Source organism: Heterodontus francisci, chromosome 20, assembly GCF_036365525.1.
Source record: "Heterodontus francisci isolate sHetFra1 chromosome 20, sHetFra1.hap1, whole genome shotgun sequence".
In the NCBI taxonomy this organism is placed as follows: Eukaryota; Metazoa; Chordata; class Chondrichthyes; order Heterodontiformes; family Heterodontidae; genus Heterodontus; species Heterodontus francisci.
In genome coordinates this window covers 3,183,524-3,203,861 of record NC_090390.1, presented here as the reverse complement: position 1 = coordinate 3,203,861, position 20,338 = coordinate 3,183,524, and positions in this window count along the sequence as shown.

The window sequence follows — 20,338 nt, the reverse complement described above, 5'->3', positions numbered from 1 at the left end:
TATCACTTTCTATCATTCTCTGACACTGTCTGACACTCTCAGACAGTCACTATCACTCTCTGATACTCTCTGACACTCTCTATCACTCTCTGACACTATCTATCTCTCTCTGACACTCTCTATCTCTCTCTGACATTCTCTGACACCCTTTGACACTCTCTATCACTCTCTGACACACTCTGACACTCTCAGACACTCTCAGACACTCACTATCACTCTCTGACTCTCTCTATCACTCTCTGCCACTCTCTGAAACTGACTATCACTCTCTGACGCTCTCTGACACTCTCTATCATTCTCTGACACTCTCTGACACTCTCAGACACTCACTATCACTCTCTGATACTCTCTGACACTCTCTATCTCTCTCTGGCACTCTCTATCTCTCTCTGACACTCTCAATCACTCTCTGACACTCTCTGACACTCTCTATAACTCTCTGACACTCTCTGGCACTCTCTGACAGCCTCTGACACTCTCTATCACTCTCTATCTCTCTCTGACACACTCTGACACACTCTGACCCTCTCAGACACTCTCAGACACTCACTATCACTCTCTGACACTCTCTGAAACTCTCTGACACTCTGTGACACTCTCAGACACTCACTATTACTCTCTATAACTCTCTGACACTCTCTGACACTCTCTGACACTCTCTGACACCCTCTGACATTCTCTGACAGTCTCTATCACTCTCTGACACTCTCTATCACTGTCTGACACTCTCTATCTCTCTCTGACACTAACTATCTCTCTCTGACACTCTCTGACATTCTCTGACACTCTCTGACACTCTCTATAACTCTCTGACACTCTCTGACAGTCCCTGACACCCTCTGACACTCTCTGTCACTCTCTATGACTCTCTATCACCCTCTGACACACTCTGACACACTCTGACACTCTCAGACTCTCTCAGACACTCACTATCACTCTCTGTCGCTCTCTATCACTCGCTGACACTCTCTGACACTCTCTGACACTCTCTGACACTCTCTGACATACTCTGACACTCTCTGACATACTCTGACACTCTCTATCACTCTCTGACACTCTCTGAAACTCACTATCACTCTCTGACACTCTCTGACACTCTCTCTCATTCTCTGACACTCTCTGACACTCTCGGACACTCACTATCACTCTCTGATACGCTCTGACTCTCTCTATCAATCTCTCACACTCTCTATCTCTCTCTGACACTCTCTATCTCTCTCTGACACTCTCTATCGCACTCTGACACTCTCTGACACTCTCTGACACTCTCTATAACTCTCTGACACTCTCTGACACTCTCTGACACCCTCTGACACCCTCTGACACTCACTACCACTCTCTGACACTCTCTGACAGTCTCTATCACTCTCTGACACCCTCTATCTCTCTCTGACACTCTGTGACACTCTCTGACACTCTCTGACACTCTCAGACACTCACTATCACTCTCTGCCACTCTCTGCCACTCTCTATCACTCGCTGACACTCTCTGACACTCTCTGACAATCTCAGACACTCACTATCACTCTCTGCCACTCTCTGACACTCTCTATCAATCTCTGACACTCTCTATCTCTCTCTGACACTCTCTATCTCTCTCTGAAACTCTCAATCACTCTCTGACACTCTCTGACACTCTCTATAAATCTCTGCCACTCTCTATCACTCGCTGACACTCTCTGACACTCTCTGACACTCTCTGACATACTCTGACACTCTCTATCACTCTCTGACACTCTCTGACACTCTCTATCATTCTCTGAAACTCTCTGACACTCTCTGACATACTCTGACACTCTCTATCACTCTCTGACACTCTCTGAAACTCACTATCACTCTCTGACACTCTCTGACACTCTCTATCATTCTCTGACACTCTCTGACATTCTCAGACACTCACTATCACTCTCTGATACTCTCTGACACTCTCTATCACTCTCTGACACTCTCTATCTATCTCTGACACTCTCTATCTCTCTCTGACACTCTCAATCACTCTCTGACACTCTCTGACAATCTCTGACACTCTCTATAACTCTCTGCCACTCTCTATCACTCGCTGACACTCTCTGAAACTCTCTGACACTCTCTGACATACTCTGACACTCTCTATCACTCTCTGACACTCTCTGACACTCTCAGACACTCACTATCATTCTCTGACATACTCTGACACTCTCTATCATTCTCTGACACTCTCTGACACTCTCTATCATTCTCTGACATACTCTGACACTCTCTATCATTCTCTGACACTGTCTGACACTCTCAGACACTCACTATCACTCTCTGATACTCTCTGACACTCTCTATCACTCTCTGACACTCTCTATCTCTCTCTGACACTCTCAATCTCTCTCTGACACTCTCTGACACCCTTTGACACTGTCTATCACTCTCTGACACACTCTGACACACTCTGACACTCTCAGACACTCACTATCACTCTCTGACTCTCTCTATCACTCTCTGCCTCTCTCTGAAACTGACTATCACTCTCTGACGCTCTCTGACACTCACTATCACTCTCTGATACACTCTGACACTCTCTATCACTCTCTGACACTCTCTATCTTTCTCTGACACTCTCTATCTCTCTCTGACACTCTCAATCACTCTCTGACACTCTCTATAACTCTCTGACACTCTCTGGCACTCCCTGACAGCCTCTGACACTCTCTATCACTCTCTGACACACTCTGACACACTCTGACACTCTCAGACACTCTCAGACACTCACTATCACTCTCTGACACTCTCTGAAACTCTCTGACACTCTGTGACACTCTCAGACACTCACTATCACTCTCTATAACTCTCTGACACTCTCTGACACTCTCTGACACCCTCTGACATTCTCTGACAGTCTCTATCACTCTCTGACACTCTCTATCACTGTCTGACACTCTCTATCTCTCTCTGACACTCTCTATCTCTCTCTGACACTCTCTGACATTCTCTGACACTCTCGGACACACTCTGACACACTCTGACACTCTCAGACTATCTCAGACACTCACTATCACTCTCTGCCACTCTCTATCACTCGCTGACACTCTCTGACACTCTCTGACACTCTCTGACATACTCTGACACTCTCTATCACTCTCTGACACTCTCTGAAACTCACTATCACTCTCTGACACTCTCTGACACGCTCTCTCATTCTCTGACACTCTCAGACACTCAATATCACTCTCTGATACGCTCTGACTCTCTCTATCACTCTCTGACACTCTCTATCTCTCTCTGACACTCTCTATCTCTCTCTGACACTCTCAGTCACTCTCTGACATTCTCTGACAATCTCTATAACTCTCTGACACTCTCTGACACTCTCTGACACCCTCTGACACCCTCTGACACTCTCTATCACTCTCTGACACACTCTGACACTCTCAGACACTCACTATCACTCTCTGACACTCTCTGACAGTCTATATCACTCTCTGACACCCTCTATCTCTCTCTGACACTCTGTGACACTCTCTGACACTCTCTATCGCTCTCTGACACTCTCTGACAATCTCAGACACTCACTATCACTCTCTGCCACTCTCTGACACTCTCTATCAATCTCTGACACTCTCTATCTCTCTCTGACAATCTCTATCTCTCTCTGACACTCTCAATCACTCTCTGACACTCTCTGACACTCTCTGACACTCTCTATAACTCTCTGCCACTCTCTATCACTCGCTGACACTCTCTGACACTCTCTGACACTCTCTGACACGCTCTGACATACTCTGACACTCTCTATCACTCTCTGACACTCTCTGACACTCGCTATCATTCTCTGAAACTCTCTGACACTCTCTGACACTCTCTATAACTCTCTGCCACTCTCTATCACTCGCTGACACTCTCTGACACTCTCTGACACTCTCTGACATACTCTTACACTCTCTATCACTCTCTGACACTCTCTGGCACCCTCTGGCACCCTCTGACACTCTCTGACATACTCTAACTCTCTCTATCACTCTCTGAAACTCTCTGAAACTCACTATCACTCTCTGACACTCTCTGACACTCTCAGACACTCACTATCACTCTCTGCCACTCTCTGACACTCTCTATCACTCGCTGACACTCTCTGCCACTCTCTGACAATCTCAGACACTCTCAGACACTCTCAGACACTCTCAGACACTCTCTGACACTCTCTGACATACTCTGACATTCTCTATCTCTCTCTGACACTCTCTATCACTCTCTGACACTCTCTGACACCCTTTGACACTCTCTATCACTCTCTGACACACTATGACACACTCTGACACTCTCAGACACTCTCAGACACTCACTATCACTCTCTGACACTCTCTGACACTCTCTGACACTCTCTGACAGTCTCTATCACTCTCTGACACCCTCTATCTCTCTCTGACACTCTGTGACACTCTCTATCACTCTCTATCACTCTCTGACACTCTCTGACAATCTCAGACACTCTCAGACACTCTCAGACACTCTCTATCACTCTCTGACACTCTGTGAAACTCACTATCACTCTCTGACACTCTCTGACACTCTCTAACATTCTCTGACACTCACTGACACTCTCAGACACTCACTATCACTCTCTGATACTCTCTGACACTCTCTATCACTCTCTGGCACTCTCTATCTCTCTCTGACACTCTCTATCTCTCTCTGACAGTCTCAATCACTCTCTGACACTCTCTGACACTCTCTGACACTCTCTATAACTCTCTGCCACTCTCTATCACTCGCTGACACTCTCTGACACTCTCTGACATGCTCTGACACTCTCTATCACACTCTGACACTCACTATCACTCTCTGACATGCTCTATCACTTTCTATAATTCTCTGACAATGTCTGACACTCTCAGACACTCACTATCACTCTCTGATACTCTCTGACACTCTCTATCACTCTCTGACACTCTCTATCTCTCTCTGACACTCTCTATCAATCTCTGACACTCTCTGACACCCTGTGACACTCTCAATCACTCTCTGACACACTCTGACACACTCTGACACTCTCAGACACTCTCAGACACTCACTGCAACTCTCTGACACTCTCTGACACTCTCTGACAGTCTCTATCACTCTCTGACACCCTCTATCTCTCTCTGACACTCTGTGACACTCTCTATCACTCTCTATCGCTCTCTGACACTCTCTGACAATCTCAGACACTCTCAGACACTCTCAGACACTCACTATCACTCTCTGACACTCTCTTTCACTCTCTGCCACTCTCTATCACTCGCTGACACTCTCTGAAACTCTCTGACACTCTCTGACATACTCTGACACTCTCTATCACTCTCTGAAACTCTCTGAAACTCACTATCACTCTCTGACACTCTCTGACACTCTCTATCATTCTCTGACACTCTCTGACACTCTCAGACACTCACTATCAGTCTCTGATACTCTCTGACACTCTCTATCACTCTCTGACACTCTCTATCTCTCTCTGACACTCTCTACCTCTCTCTGACACTCTCAATCACTCTCTGACACTCTCTGACACTCTCTGACACTCTCTGACACTCTCTATAACTCTCTGCCACTCTCTGACACTCTCTGACACTCTCTATCATTCTCTGACACACTCTGACACTCTCAGACACTCTCTGACACTCTCTGACATACTCTGACACTCTCTATCACTCTCAATCACTCTCTGACACTCTCTGACACTCTCAATCATTCTCCGACACTCTCAGACACTCACTATCACTCTCTGCCACTCTCTATCACTCGCTGACACTCTCTGAGACTCTCTGACACTCTCTGACATACTCTGACACTCTCTATCACTCTCTGACACTCTCTGAAACTCACTATCACTCTCTGACACTCTCTGACAGTCTCTATCATTCTCTGACACTCTCTGACACTCTCAGACACTCACTATCACTCTCTGATACTCTCTGACACTCTCTATCACTCTCTGACACTCTCTATCTCTCTCTGACACTCTCTATCTCTCTCTGACACTCTAAATCACTCTCTGACACTCTCTGACACTCTCTGACACTCTCTATAACTCTCTGCCACTCTCTATCACTCGCTCACACTCTCTGACACTCTCTGACACTCTCTGACATACTCTGACACTCTCTATCACTCTCTGACACTCTCTGACACTCTCTATCATTCTCTGACACTCTCTGACACTCTCAGACACTCACTATCACTCTCTGATACTCTCTGACACTCTCTATCACTCTCTGACACTCTCGATCTCTCTCTGACACTCTCTATCTCTCTCTGACACTCTCAATCACTCTCTGACACTCTCTGACACTCTCTGACACTCTGTGATACACTCTGACACTCTCTATCACTCTCTGACACTCTCTGACACTCTCTGACACTCTCTATCACTCTCTGACACTCTCTGAAACTCACTATCACTCTCTGACACTCTCTATCACTTTCTATCATTCTCTGACACTGTCTGACACTCTCAGACAGTCACTATCACTCTCTGATACTCTCTGACACTCTCTATCACTCTCTGACACTATCTATCTCTCTCTGACACTCTCTATCTCTCTCTGACATTCTCTGACACCCTTTGACACTCTCTATCACTCTCTGACACACTCTGACACTCTCAGACACTCTCAGACACTCACTATCACTCTCTGACTCTCTCTATCACTCTCTGCCACTCTCTGAAACTGACTATCACTCTCTGACGCTCTCTGACACTCTCTATCATTCTCTGACACTCTCTGACACTCTCAGACACTCACTATCACTCTCTGATACTCTCTGACACTCTCTATCTCTCTCTGGCACTCTCTATCTCTCTCTGACACTCTCAATCACTCTCTGACACTCTCTGACACTCTCTATAACTCTCTGACACTCTCTGGCACTCTCTGACAGCCTCTGACACTCTCTATCACTCTCTATCTCTCTCTGACACACTCTGACACACTCTGACCCTCTCAGACACTCTCAGACACTCACTATCACTCTCTGACACTCTCTGAAACTCTCTGACACTCTGTGACACTCTCAGACACTCACTATTACTCTCTATAACTCTCTGACACTCTCTGACACTCTCTGACACTCTCTGACACCCTCTGACATTCTCTGACAGTCTCTATCACTCTCTGACACTCTCTATCACTGTCTGACACTCTCTATCTCTCTCTGACACTAACTATCTCTCTCTGACACTCTCTGACATTCTCTGACACTCTCTGACACTCTCTATAACTCTCTGACACTCTCTGACAGTCCCTGACACCCTCTGACACTCTCTGTCACTCTCTATGACTCTCTATCACCCTCTGACACACTCTGACACACTCTGACACTCTCAGACTCTCTCAGACACTCACTATCACTCTCTGTCGCTCTCTATCACTCGCTGACACTCTCTGACACTCTCTGACACTCTCTGACACTCTCTGACATACTCTGACACTCTCTGACATACTCTGACACTCTCTATCACTCTCTGACACTCTCTGAAACTCACTATCACTCTCTGACACTCTCTGACACTCTCTCTCATTCTCTGACACTCTCTGACACTCTCGGACACTCACTATCACTCTCTGATACGCTCTGACTCTCTCTATCAATCTCTGACACTCTCTATCTCTCTCTGACACTCTCTATCTCTCTCTGACACTCTCTATCGCACTCTGACACTCTCTGACACTCTCTGACACTCTCTATAACTCTCTGACACTCTCTGACACTCTCTGACACCCTCTGACACCCTCTGACACTCACTACCACTCTCTGACACTCTCTGACAGTCTCTATCACTCTCTGACACCCTCTATCTCTCTCTGACACTCTGTGACACTCTCTGACACTCTCTGACACTCTCAGACACTCACTATCACTCTCTGCCACTCTCTGCCACTCTCTATCACTCGCTGACACTCTCTGACACTCTCTGACAATCTCAGACACTCACTATCACTCTCTGCCACTCTCTGACACTCTCTATCAATCTCTGACACTCTCTATCTCTCTCTGACACTCTCTATCTCTCTCTGAAACTCTCAATCACTCTCTGACACTCTCTGACACTCTCTATAAATCTCTGCCACTCTCTATCACTCGCTGACACTCTCTGACACTCTCTGACACTCTCTGACATACTCTGACACTCTCTATCACTCTCTGACACTCTCTGACACTCTCTATCATTCTCTGAAACTCTCTGACACTCTCTGACATACTCTGACACTCTCTATCACTCTCTGACACTCTCTGAAACTCACTATCACTCTCTGACACTCTCTGACACTCTCTATCATTCTCTGACACTCTCTGACATTCTCAGACACTCACTATCACTCTCTGATACTCTCTGACACTCTCTATCACTCTCTGACACTCTCTATCTATCTCTGACACTCTCTATCTCTCTCTGACACTCTCAATCACTCTCTGACACTCTCTGACAATCTCTGACACTCTCTATAACTCTCTGCCACTCTCTATCACTCGCTGACACTCTCTGAAACTCTCTGACACTCTCTGACATACTCTGACACTCTCTATCACTCTCTGACACTCTCTGACACTCTCAGACACTCACTATCATTCTCTGACATACTCTGACACTCTCTATCATTCTCTGACACTCTCTGACACTCTCTATCATTCTCTGACATACTCTGACACTCTCTATCATTCTCTGACACTGTCTGACACTCTCAGACACTCACTATCACTCTCTGATACTCTCTGACACTCTCTATCACTCTCTGACACTCTCTATCTCTCTCTGACACTCTCAATCTCTCTCTGACACTCTCTGACACCCTTTGACACTGTCTATCACTCTCTGACACACTCTGACACACTCTGACACTCTCAGACACTCACTATCACTCTCTGACTCTCTCTATCACTCTCTGCCTCTCTCTGAAACTGACTATCACTCTCTGACGCTCTCTGACACTCACTATCACTCTCTGATACACTCTGACACTCTCTATCACTCTCTGACACTCTCTATCTTTCTCTGACACTCTCTATCTCTCTCTGACACTCTCAATCACTCTCTGACACTCTCTATAACTCTCTGACACTCTCTGGCACTCCCTGACAGCCTCTGACACTCTCTATCACTCTCTGACACACTCTGACACACTCTGACACTCTCAGACACTCTCAGACACTCACTATCACTCTCTGACACTCTCTGAAACTCTCTGACACTCTGTGACACTCTCAGACACTCACTATCACTCTCTATAACTCTCTGACACTCTCTGACACTCTCTGACACCCTCTGACATTCTCTGACAGTCTCTATCACTCTCTGACACTCTCTATCACTGTCTGACACTCTCTATCTCTCTCTGACACTCTCTATCTCTCTCTGACACTCTCTGACATTCTCTGACACTCTCGGACACTCTCTATAACTCTGTGACACTCTCTGACACACTCTGACACTCTCAGACTCTCTCAGACACTCACTATCACTCTCTGCCACTCTCTATCACTCGCTGACACTCTCTGACACTCTCTGACATACTCTGACACACTCTATCACTCTCTGACACTCTCTGAAACTCACTATCACTCTCTGACACTCTCTGACACTCTCTCTCATTCTCTGACACTCTCTGACACTCTCTGACAATCTCTATCACTCTCTGACACCCTCTATCTCTCTCTGACACTCTGTGACACATCTCTGTCACTCTCTATCGCTCTCTGACACTCTCTGACACTATCAGACACTCACTATCACTCTCTGCCACTCTCTGCCACTCTCTATCACTCGCTGACACTCTCTGACACTCTCTGACAATCTCAGACAAACACTATCACTCTCTGCCACTCTCTGACACTCTCTATCAATCTCTGACACTCTCTATCTCTCTCTGACAATCTCTATCTCTCTCTGACACTCTCAATCACTCTCTGACACTCTCTGACACTCTCTGACACTCTCTATAACTCTCTGCCACTCTCTATCACTCGCTGACACTCTCTGACACTCTCTGACACTCTCTGACACTCTCTGACATACTCTGACACTCTCTATCACTCTCTGACACTCTCTGACACTCTCTATCATTCTCTGAAACTCTCTGACACTCTCTGACATACTCTGACACTCTCTATCACTCTCAGACACTCACTATCACTCTCTGACACTCTCTGACACTCACTGACACTCTCTATCATTCTCTGACACTCTCTGACACTCTCAGACACTCACTATCACTCTCTGATACTCTCTGACACTCTCTATCACTCTCTGACACTCTCTATCTATCTCTGACACTCTCTATCTCTCTCTGACACTCTCAATCACTCTCTGACACTCTCTGAAACTCTCTGACACTCTCTATAACTCTCTGCCACTCTCTATCACTCGCTGACACTCTCTGAAACTCTCTGACACTCTCTGACATACTCTGACACTCTCTATCACTCTCTGACACTCTCTGACACTCTCAGACACTCACTATCATTCTCTGACATACTCTGACACTCTCTATCATTCTCTGACACTCTCTGACACTCTCTATCATTCTCTGACATACTCTGACACTCTCTATCATTCTCTGACACTCTCTGACACTTTCAGACACTCACTATCACTCTCTGATACTCTCTGGCACTCTCTATCACTCTCTGAAACTCTCAATCACTCTCTGACACTCTCTGAAACTCTCTGACACTCTCTATAACTCTCTGCCACTCTCTATCACTCGCTGACACTCTCTGAAACTCTCTGACACTCTCTGACATACTCTGACACTCTCTATCACTCTCTGACACTCTCTGACACTCTCAGACACTCACTATCATTCTCTGACATACTCTGACACTCTCTATCATTCTCTGACACTTTCAGACACTCACTATCACTCTCTGATACACTCTGACACTCTCTATCACTCTCTGACACTCTCTGACACTCTCTATTATTCTCTGACAAACTCTGACACTCTCTATCATTCTCTGACACTCTCTGACACTCTCAGACACTCACTATCACTCTCTGACACTCTCAATCACTCTCTGACACTCTCAATCACTCTCAATCACTCTCTGACACTCTCTGACACTCTCTGACACTCTCTGATACACTCTGACACTCTCTATCACTCTCTGACACTCTCTATCATTCTCTGACACTCTCTGACACTCTCAGACTTTCACTATCGCTCTCTGATACTCTCTGACACTCTCTATCACTCTCTGACACTCTCTAACTCTCTCTGACACTCTCTATCACTCTCTGACACTCTCTGAAACTCACTATCACTCTCTGACACTCTCTATCACTTTCTATCATTCTCTGACACTGTCTGACACTCTCAGACACTCATTATCACTCTCTGATACTCTCTGACACTCTCTACCACTCTCTGACACTCTCTATCTCTCTCTGACACTCTCTGACATCCTTCGACACACTCTATCACTCTCTGACACACTCTGACACACTCTGACACTCTCAGACACTCACTATCACTCTCTGACACTCACTATCACTCTCTGACACTCTCAGACACTCACTATCACTCTCTGACACTCTCAGACACTCACTATCAATCTCTGACACTCTCTGAAACTCTCTGACACTCTGTGACACTCTCAGACACTCACTATCACTCTCTATAACTCTCTGACACTCTCTGACACTCTCTGACATTCTCTGACAGTCTCTATCACTCTCTGATACTCTCTATCACTGTCTGACACTCTCTATCTCTCTCTGACACTCTCTATCACTCTCTGACACTCTCTGACATTCTCTGACACTCTCTGACACTCTCTATAACTCTCTGACACTCTCTGACACTCCCTGACACCCTCTGACACTCTCTGTCACTCTCTATGACTCTCTATCACTCTCTGAAACACTCTGACACACTCTGACACTCTCAGACTCTCTCAGACACTCACTATCACTCTCTGCCACTCTCTATCACGCGCTGACACTCTCTGACACTCTCTGACACTCTCTGACACTCTATGACATACTCTGACACTCTCTATCACTCTCTGACACTCTCTGAAACTCACTATCACTCTCTGACACTCTCTGACACTCTCTCTCATTCTCTGACTCTCTCTGACACTCTAAGACACTCACTATCACTCTCTGATACGCTCTGACTCTCTCTATCACTCTCTGACACTCTCTATCTCTCTCTGACACTCTCTATCTCTCTCTGACACTCTCTATCACTCTCTGACACTCTCTGACACTCTCTGACACTCTCTATAACTCTCTGACACTCTCTGACACCCTCTGACACCCTCTGACACCCTCTGACACTCTATCACTCTCTGACACACTCTGACACACTCTGACACTCTCAGACACTCACTCCCACTCTCTGACACTCTCTGACACTCTCTGACAGTCTCTATCACTCTCTGACACCCTCTATCTCTCTCTGACACTCTGTGACACTCTCTGTCACTCTCTATCGCTCTCTGACACTCTATGACACTCTCAGACACTCACTATCACTCTCTGCCACTCTCTGCCACTCTCTATCACTCGCTGACACTCTCTGACACTCTCTGACAATCTCAGACACTCACTATCACTCTCTGCCACTCTCTGCCACTCTCTATCACTCGCTGACTCTCTCTGACTCTCTCTGACACTCTCTGACACTCTCTGACAATCTCTGACAATCTCAGACGCTCTCAGACACTCTCTGACACTCTCAGACACTCACTACCACTCTCTGACACTCTCTGACACTCTCTGACAGCCTCTATCACTCTCCGACACCCTCTATCTCTCTCTGACACTCTGTGACACACTCTGTCACTCTCTATCGCTCTCTGACACTCTCTGACACTCTCAGACACTCACTATCACTCTCTGCCACTCTCTGCCACTCTCTATCACTCGCTGACACTCTCTGACACTCTCTGACAATCTCAGACACTCACTATCACTCTCTGCCACTCTCTATCAATCGCTGACTCTCTCTGACACTCTCTGACACTCTCTGACAATCTCTGACAATCTCAGACACTCTCAGACACTCTCTGACACTCTCTGACACTCTCTGACACTCTCTGACATACTCTGACACTCTCTATCACTCTCTGACACTCTCTGAAACTCACTATCACTCTCTGACACTCTCTATCACTTTCTATCATTCTCTGACACTCTCTGACACTCTCAGACACTCACTATCACTCTCTGCCACTCTCTGACACTCACTATCACTCTCTGTCACTCTCTGACACTCTCTATCACTCGCTGACACTCTCTGCCACTCTCAGACACTCTCAGACACTCTCAGACACTCTCTATCACTCTCTATCACTCTCTGACACTCTCTATCTCTCTCTGAAACTCTCTATCACTCTCTGACACTCTCTGACACCCTTTGACACTCTCTATCACTCTCTGACACACTCTGACACACTCTGACACTCTCAGACACTCTCAGACACTCACTATCACTCTCTGACACTCTCTGACAGTCTCTATCACTCTCTGATACCCTCTATCTCTCTCTGACACTCTCTGACTCTCTCTATCACTCTCTGCCACTCTCTATCACTCGCTGACACTCTCTGAAACTCTCTGACACTCTCTGACATACTCTGACACTCTCTATCACTCTCTGACACTCTCTGACAATCTCTATCATTCTCTGACACTCTCTATCATTCTCTGACACTCTCTGACACTCTCAGACACTCACTATCACTCTCTGACACTCTCTATCACTTTCTATCATTCTCTGACACTGTCTGACACTCTCAGACACTCTCTATCTCTATCTGACACTCTCTGACACCCTTTGACACTCTCTATCACTCTTTGACACACTCTGACACACTCTGACACTTTCAGACACTCTCAGACACTCATTATCACTCTCTGACACTCTCTGAAACTCTCTGACACACTCTGACAGTCTCTATCTCTCTCTGACACCCTCTATCTCTCTCTGACACTCTGTGACACTCTCTATCACTCTCTATCATTCTCTGACACTCTCTGACACTCTCAGACACTCACTATCACTCTCTGATACTCTCTATCACTCTCTGACACTCTCTATCACTCTCTAACACTCTCTATCTCTCTCTGACACTCTCAATCACTCTCTGACACTCTCTGACACTCTCTATCACTCTCTGACACTCTCTGGCACTCTCTGACAGACTCTGACACTCTCTATCACTCTCTGACACTCTCTGGCACTCTCTGACAGACTCTGACACTCTCTATCACTCTCTATCACTTTCTGACACACTCTGACACTCTCTGACACTCTCAGACACTCTCAGACACTCACTATCACTCTCTGACACTCTCTGAAACTCTCTGACACACTCTGACAGTCTCTATCTCTCTCTGACGCTCTCTATCTCTCTCTGACACTCTCTGACATTCTCTGACTCTCTCTGACACTCTCTGACACTCTCTGACAATCTCTGACACCCTCTGACACTCTCTATAACTCTCTATGAATCTCTATCACTCTCTGACACTCTCAGACACTCGCTATCACACTGTGACTCTCTCTATCACTCTCTGCCACTCTCTGACACTCTCTATCACTCGCTGACACTCTCTGTCACTCTCTGTCACTCTCTGTCACTCTCTGACAATCTCAGACACTCTCAGACACTCTCAGACACTCTCAGACACTCTCTGACTATCTCTGACATACTCTGACACTCTCTATCACTCTCTGACACACCCTGAAACTCACTATCTCTCTCTGACACTCTCTATCACTTTCTTTCATTCTCTGACACTCTCTGACACTGTCAGACACTCACTATCACTCTCTGATACTCTCTGACACTCTCTATCACTCTCTGACACTCTCTATCTCTCTCTGACACTTTCTAACTCTCTCTGACACTCTCTATCACTCTCTATCACTCTCTGACACTCTCTGACACCCTCTGACACTCTCTATCACTCTCTATCAATCTCTGACACACTCTGACACTCTCAGACACTCTCAGACACTCACTATCACTCACTGACACTCTCTGACAGTCTCTATCACTCTCTGACACCCTCTATATCTCTCTGACACTCTGTGACACGCTCAGACATTCACTATCACTCTCTATAACTCTCTGACACTCTCTGACACTCTCTGACACCCTCTGACATTCTCTGACAGATTATATCACACTCTGACACTCTCTATCACTGTCTGACACTCTCTATCACTCGCTGACACTCTCTGACACTCTCTGACACTCTCTGACATACTCTGACACTCTCTATCACTCTCAGACACTCACTATCACTCTCTGATACGCTCTGACTCTCTCTATCACTCTCTGACACTCTCTATCTCTCTCTGACACTCTCTATCTCTCTCCGACACTCTCTGACACCCTTTGACACTCTCTATCACTCTCTGACACACTCTGACACTCTCAGACACTCACTATCACTCTCTGACACTCTGTGACACTCTCTGTCACTCTCTATCGCTCTCTGACACTCTCTGACACTCTCAGACACTCACTATCACTCTCTGCCACTCTCTGACACTCTCTATCACTCGCTGACACTCTCTGACACTCTCTGACAATCTCAGACACTCTCAGACACTCTCTGACACTCTCTGACACTCTCTGACATCCTCTGACACTCTCTGACACTCTCTGACACTCTCTGACATACTCTGACACTCTCTATCTCTCTCTGACACTCTCTGAAACTCACTATATCTCTCTGACACTCTCTATCACTTTCTATCATTCTCTGACACTCTCTGACACTCTCAGACACTCACTATCACTCTCTGCCACTCTCTGACACTCTCTATCACTCGCTGACACTCTCTGCCACTCTCTGCCACTCTCAGGCACTCTCAGACACTCTCAGACACTCTCTGACACTCTCTGCCATACACTGACACTCTCTATCACTCTCTGACACTCTCTGTTACTCACTATCACTCTCTGACACTCTCTATCACTTTCTATCATTCTCTGACACTGTCTGACACTCTCAGACACTCACTATCACTCTCTGATACTCTCTGACACTCTCTATCACTCTCTGATACTCTCTGACACTCTCTATCACTCTCTGACACTCTCTATCTCTCTCTGACACTCTCTATCTCTCTCTGACACATTATATCTCTCTCTGACACTCTCTATCACTCTCTGACACTCTCTGACACCCTTTGACACTCTCTCTCTCTCACTCTCTGACACACTCTGACACACTCTGACACACTCTGACACTCTCAGACACTCTCAGACACTCACTATCACTCTCTGGCACTCTCTGACACTCTCTGACAGTCTCTATCACTCTCTAACACCCCCTATCTCTCTCTGACACTCTGTGACACTCTCTATCACTCTCCATCGCACTCTGACACTCTCTGACAATCTCAGATACTCTCAGACACTCTCAGACACTCTCTGACACTCTCTGACATACTCTGACACTCTCTATCACTCTCTGACACTCTCTGAAACTCACTATCACTCTCTGACACTCTCTATCACTTTCGATCATTCTCTGACACTCTCTGACATTCTCAGACACTCACTATCACTTTGTGACACTCTCTGACACTCTCAGACACTCACTATCACTCTCTGACTCTCTTTATCACTCTCTGCCACTCTCTGACACTCTCTATCACTCTCTGACACTCTCTGACACTCTCTGACAATCTCAGACACTCACTATCACTTTCTGACACTCTCTGACACTCTCAGACACTCACTATCACTCTCTGACTCTCTCTATCACTCTCTGACACTCTCTATCACTCTCTGACACTCTCTATCACTCTCTGACACTCTCTGACAATCTCAGACACTCTCAGACACTCACTATCACTCTCTGACTCTCTCTATCACTCTCTGACACTCTCTATCACTCTCTGACACTCTCTGACAATCTCAGACACTCTCAGACACTCACTATCACTCTCTGACACTCTCTGACTCACTCTGACACTCTCTGACACTCTCTGACACACTCTGACACACTCTGACACACTCTAGCACTCTCTGACACTCTCTGAAACTCACTATCACTCTCTGACATTCTCTATCACTCTCTAGCATTCTCTGACACTCTCTGACACTCTCAGACACTCACTATCACTCTCTGATACGCTCTGACTCTCTCTATCACTCTCTGACACTCTCTATCTCTCTCTGACACTCTCGATCTCTCTCTGACACACTCTGACACACTCTGACACTCTCAGACACTCACTACCACTCTCTGACACTCTCTGACACTCTCTGACACTCTCTGACAGTCTCTATCACTCTCTGACACCCTCTATCTCTCTCTGACACTCTGTGACACTCTCTGTCACTCTCTATCGCTCTCTGACACTCTCTGACACTCTCAGACACTCACTATCACTCTCTGCCACTCTCTGACACTCTCTATCACTCGCTGACACTCTCTGACACTCTCTGACACTCTCTGACAATCTCAGACACTCTCAGACACTCTCTGACTCTCTCTGACACTCTCTGACACTCTCTGACATACTCTGACACTCTCTGACACTCTCTGACACTCTCTGACATACTCTGACACTCTCTATCTCTCTCTGACACTCTCTGAAACTCACTATCACTCTCTGACACTCTCTATCACTTTCTATCATTCTCTGACACTCTCTGACACTCTCAGACACTCACTATCACTCTCTGCCACTCTCTGACACTCTCTATCACTCGCTGACACTCTCTGACATTCTCTGACTCTCTCTGACACTCTCTGACACTCTCTGACAATCTCTGACACCCTCTGACACTCTCTATAACTCTCTATGAATCTCTATCACTCTCTGACACTCTCAGACACTCGCTATCACACTGTGACTCTCTCTATCACTCTCTGCCACTCTCTGACACTCTCTATCACTCGCTGACACTCTCTGTCACTCTCTGTCACTCTCTGTCACTCTCTGACAATCTCAGACACTCTCAGACACTCTCAGACACTCTCAGACACTCTCTGACTATCTCTGACATACTCTGACACTCTCTATCACTCTCTGACACACCCTGAAACTCACTATCTCTCTCTGACACTCTCTATCACTTTCTTTCATTCTCTGACACTCTCTGACACTGTCAGACACTCACTATCACTCTCTGATACTCTCTGACACTCTCTATCACTCTCTGACACTCTCTATCTCTCTCTGACACTTTCTAACTCTCTCTGACACTCTCTATCACTCTCTATCACTCTCTGACACTCTCTGACACCCTCTGACACTCTCTATCACTCTCTATCAATCTCTGACACACTCTGACACTCTCAGAAACTCTCAGACACTCACTATCACTCACTGACACTCTCTGACAGTCTCTATCACTCTCTGACACCCTCTATATCTCTCTGACACTCTGTGACACGCTCAGACACTCACTATCACTCTCTATAACTCTCTGACACTCTCTGACACTCTCTGACACCCTCTGACATTCTCTGACAGTTTATATCACTCTCTGACACTCTCTATCACTGTCTGACACTCTCTATCACTCGCTGACACTCTCTGACACTCTCTGACATACTCTGACACTCTCTATCACTCTCTGACACTCTCTGAAACTCACTATCACTCTCTGACACTCTCTGACACTCTCTCTCATTCTCTGACACTCTCTGACACTCACTATCACTCTCTGATACGCTCTGACTCTCTCTATCACTCTCTGACACTCTCTATCTCTCTCTGACACTCTCTATCTCTCTCCGACACTCTCTGACACCCTTTGACACTCTCTATCACTCTCTGACACACTCTGACACTCTCAGACACTCACTATCACTCTCTGACACTCTCTGACAGTCTCTATCACTCTCTGACACCCTCTAACTCTCTCTGACACTCTGTGACACTCTCTGTCACTCTCTATCGCTCTCTGACACTCTCTGACACTCTCAGACACTCACTATCACTCTCTGCCACTCTCTGACAATCTCTATCACTCGCAGACACTCTCTGACACTCTCTGACAATCTCAGACACTCTCAGACACTCTCTGACACTCTCTGACACTCTCTGACACTCTCTGACATACTCTGACACTCTCTGACACTCTCTGACACTCTCTGACATACTCTGACACTCTCTATCTCTCTCTGACACTCTCTGAAACTCACTATCACTCTCTGACACTCTCTATCACTCGCTGACACTCTCTGACATTCTCTGACTCTCTCTGACACTCTCTGACACTCTCTGACAATCTCTGACACCCTCTGACACTCTCTATAACTCTCTATGAATCTCTATCACTCTCTGACACTCTCAGACACTCGCTATCACACTGTGACTCTCTCTATCACTCTCTGCCAATCTCTGACACTCTCTATCACTCGCTGACACTCTCTGTCACTCTCTGTCACTCTCTGTCACTCTCTGACAATCTCAGACACTCTCAGACACTCTCAGACACTCTCAGACACTCTCTGACTATCTCTGACATACTCTGACACTCTCTATCACTCTCTGACACACCCTGAAACTCACTATCTCTCTCTGACACTCTCTATCACTTTCTTTCATTCTCTGACACTCTCTGACACTGTCAGACACTCACTATCACTCTCTGATACTCTCTGACACTCTCTATCACTCTCTGACACTCTCTATCTCTCTCTGACACTTTCTAACTCTCTCTGACACTCTCTATCACTCTCTATCACTCTCTGACACTCTCTGACACCCTCTGACACTCTCTATCACTCTCTATCAATCTCTGACACACTCTGACACTCTCAGACACTCTCAGACACTCACTATCACTCACTGACACTCTCTGACAGTCTCTATCACTCTCTGACACCCTCTATATCTCTCTGACACTCTGTGACACGCTCAGACACTCACTATCACTCTCTATAACTCTCTGACACTCTCTGACACCCTCTGACAACCTCTGACATTCTCTGACAGTTTATATCACTCTCTGACACTCTCTATCACTGTCTGACACTCTCTATCACTCGCTGACACTCTCTGACACTCTCTGACATACTCTGACACTCTCTATCACTCTCTGACACTCTCTGAAACTCACTATCACTCTCTGACACTCTCTGACACTCTCTCTCATTCTCTGACACTCTCTGACACTCTCAGACACTCACTATCACTCTCTGATACGCTCTGACTCTCTCTATCACTCTCTGACACTCTTTATCTCTCTCTGACACTCTCTATCTCTCTCCGACACTCTCTGACACCCTTTGACACTCTCTATCACTCTCTGACACACTCTGACACTCTCAGACACTCACTATCACTCTCTGACACTCTCTGACACTCTCTGACAGTCTCTATCACTCTCTGACACCCTCTATCT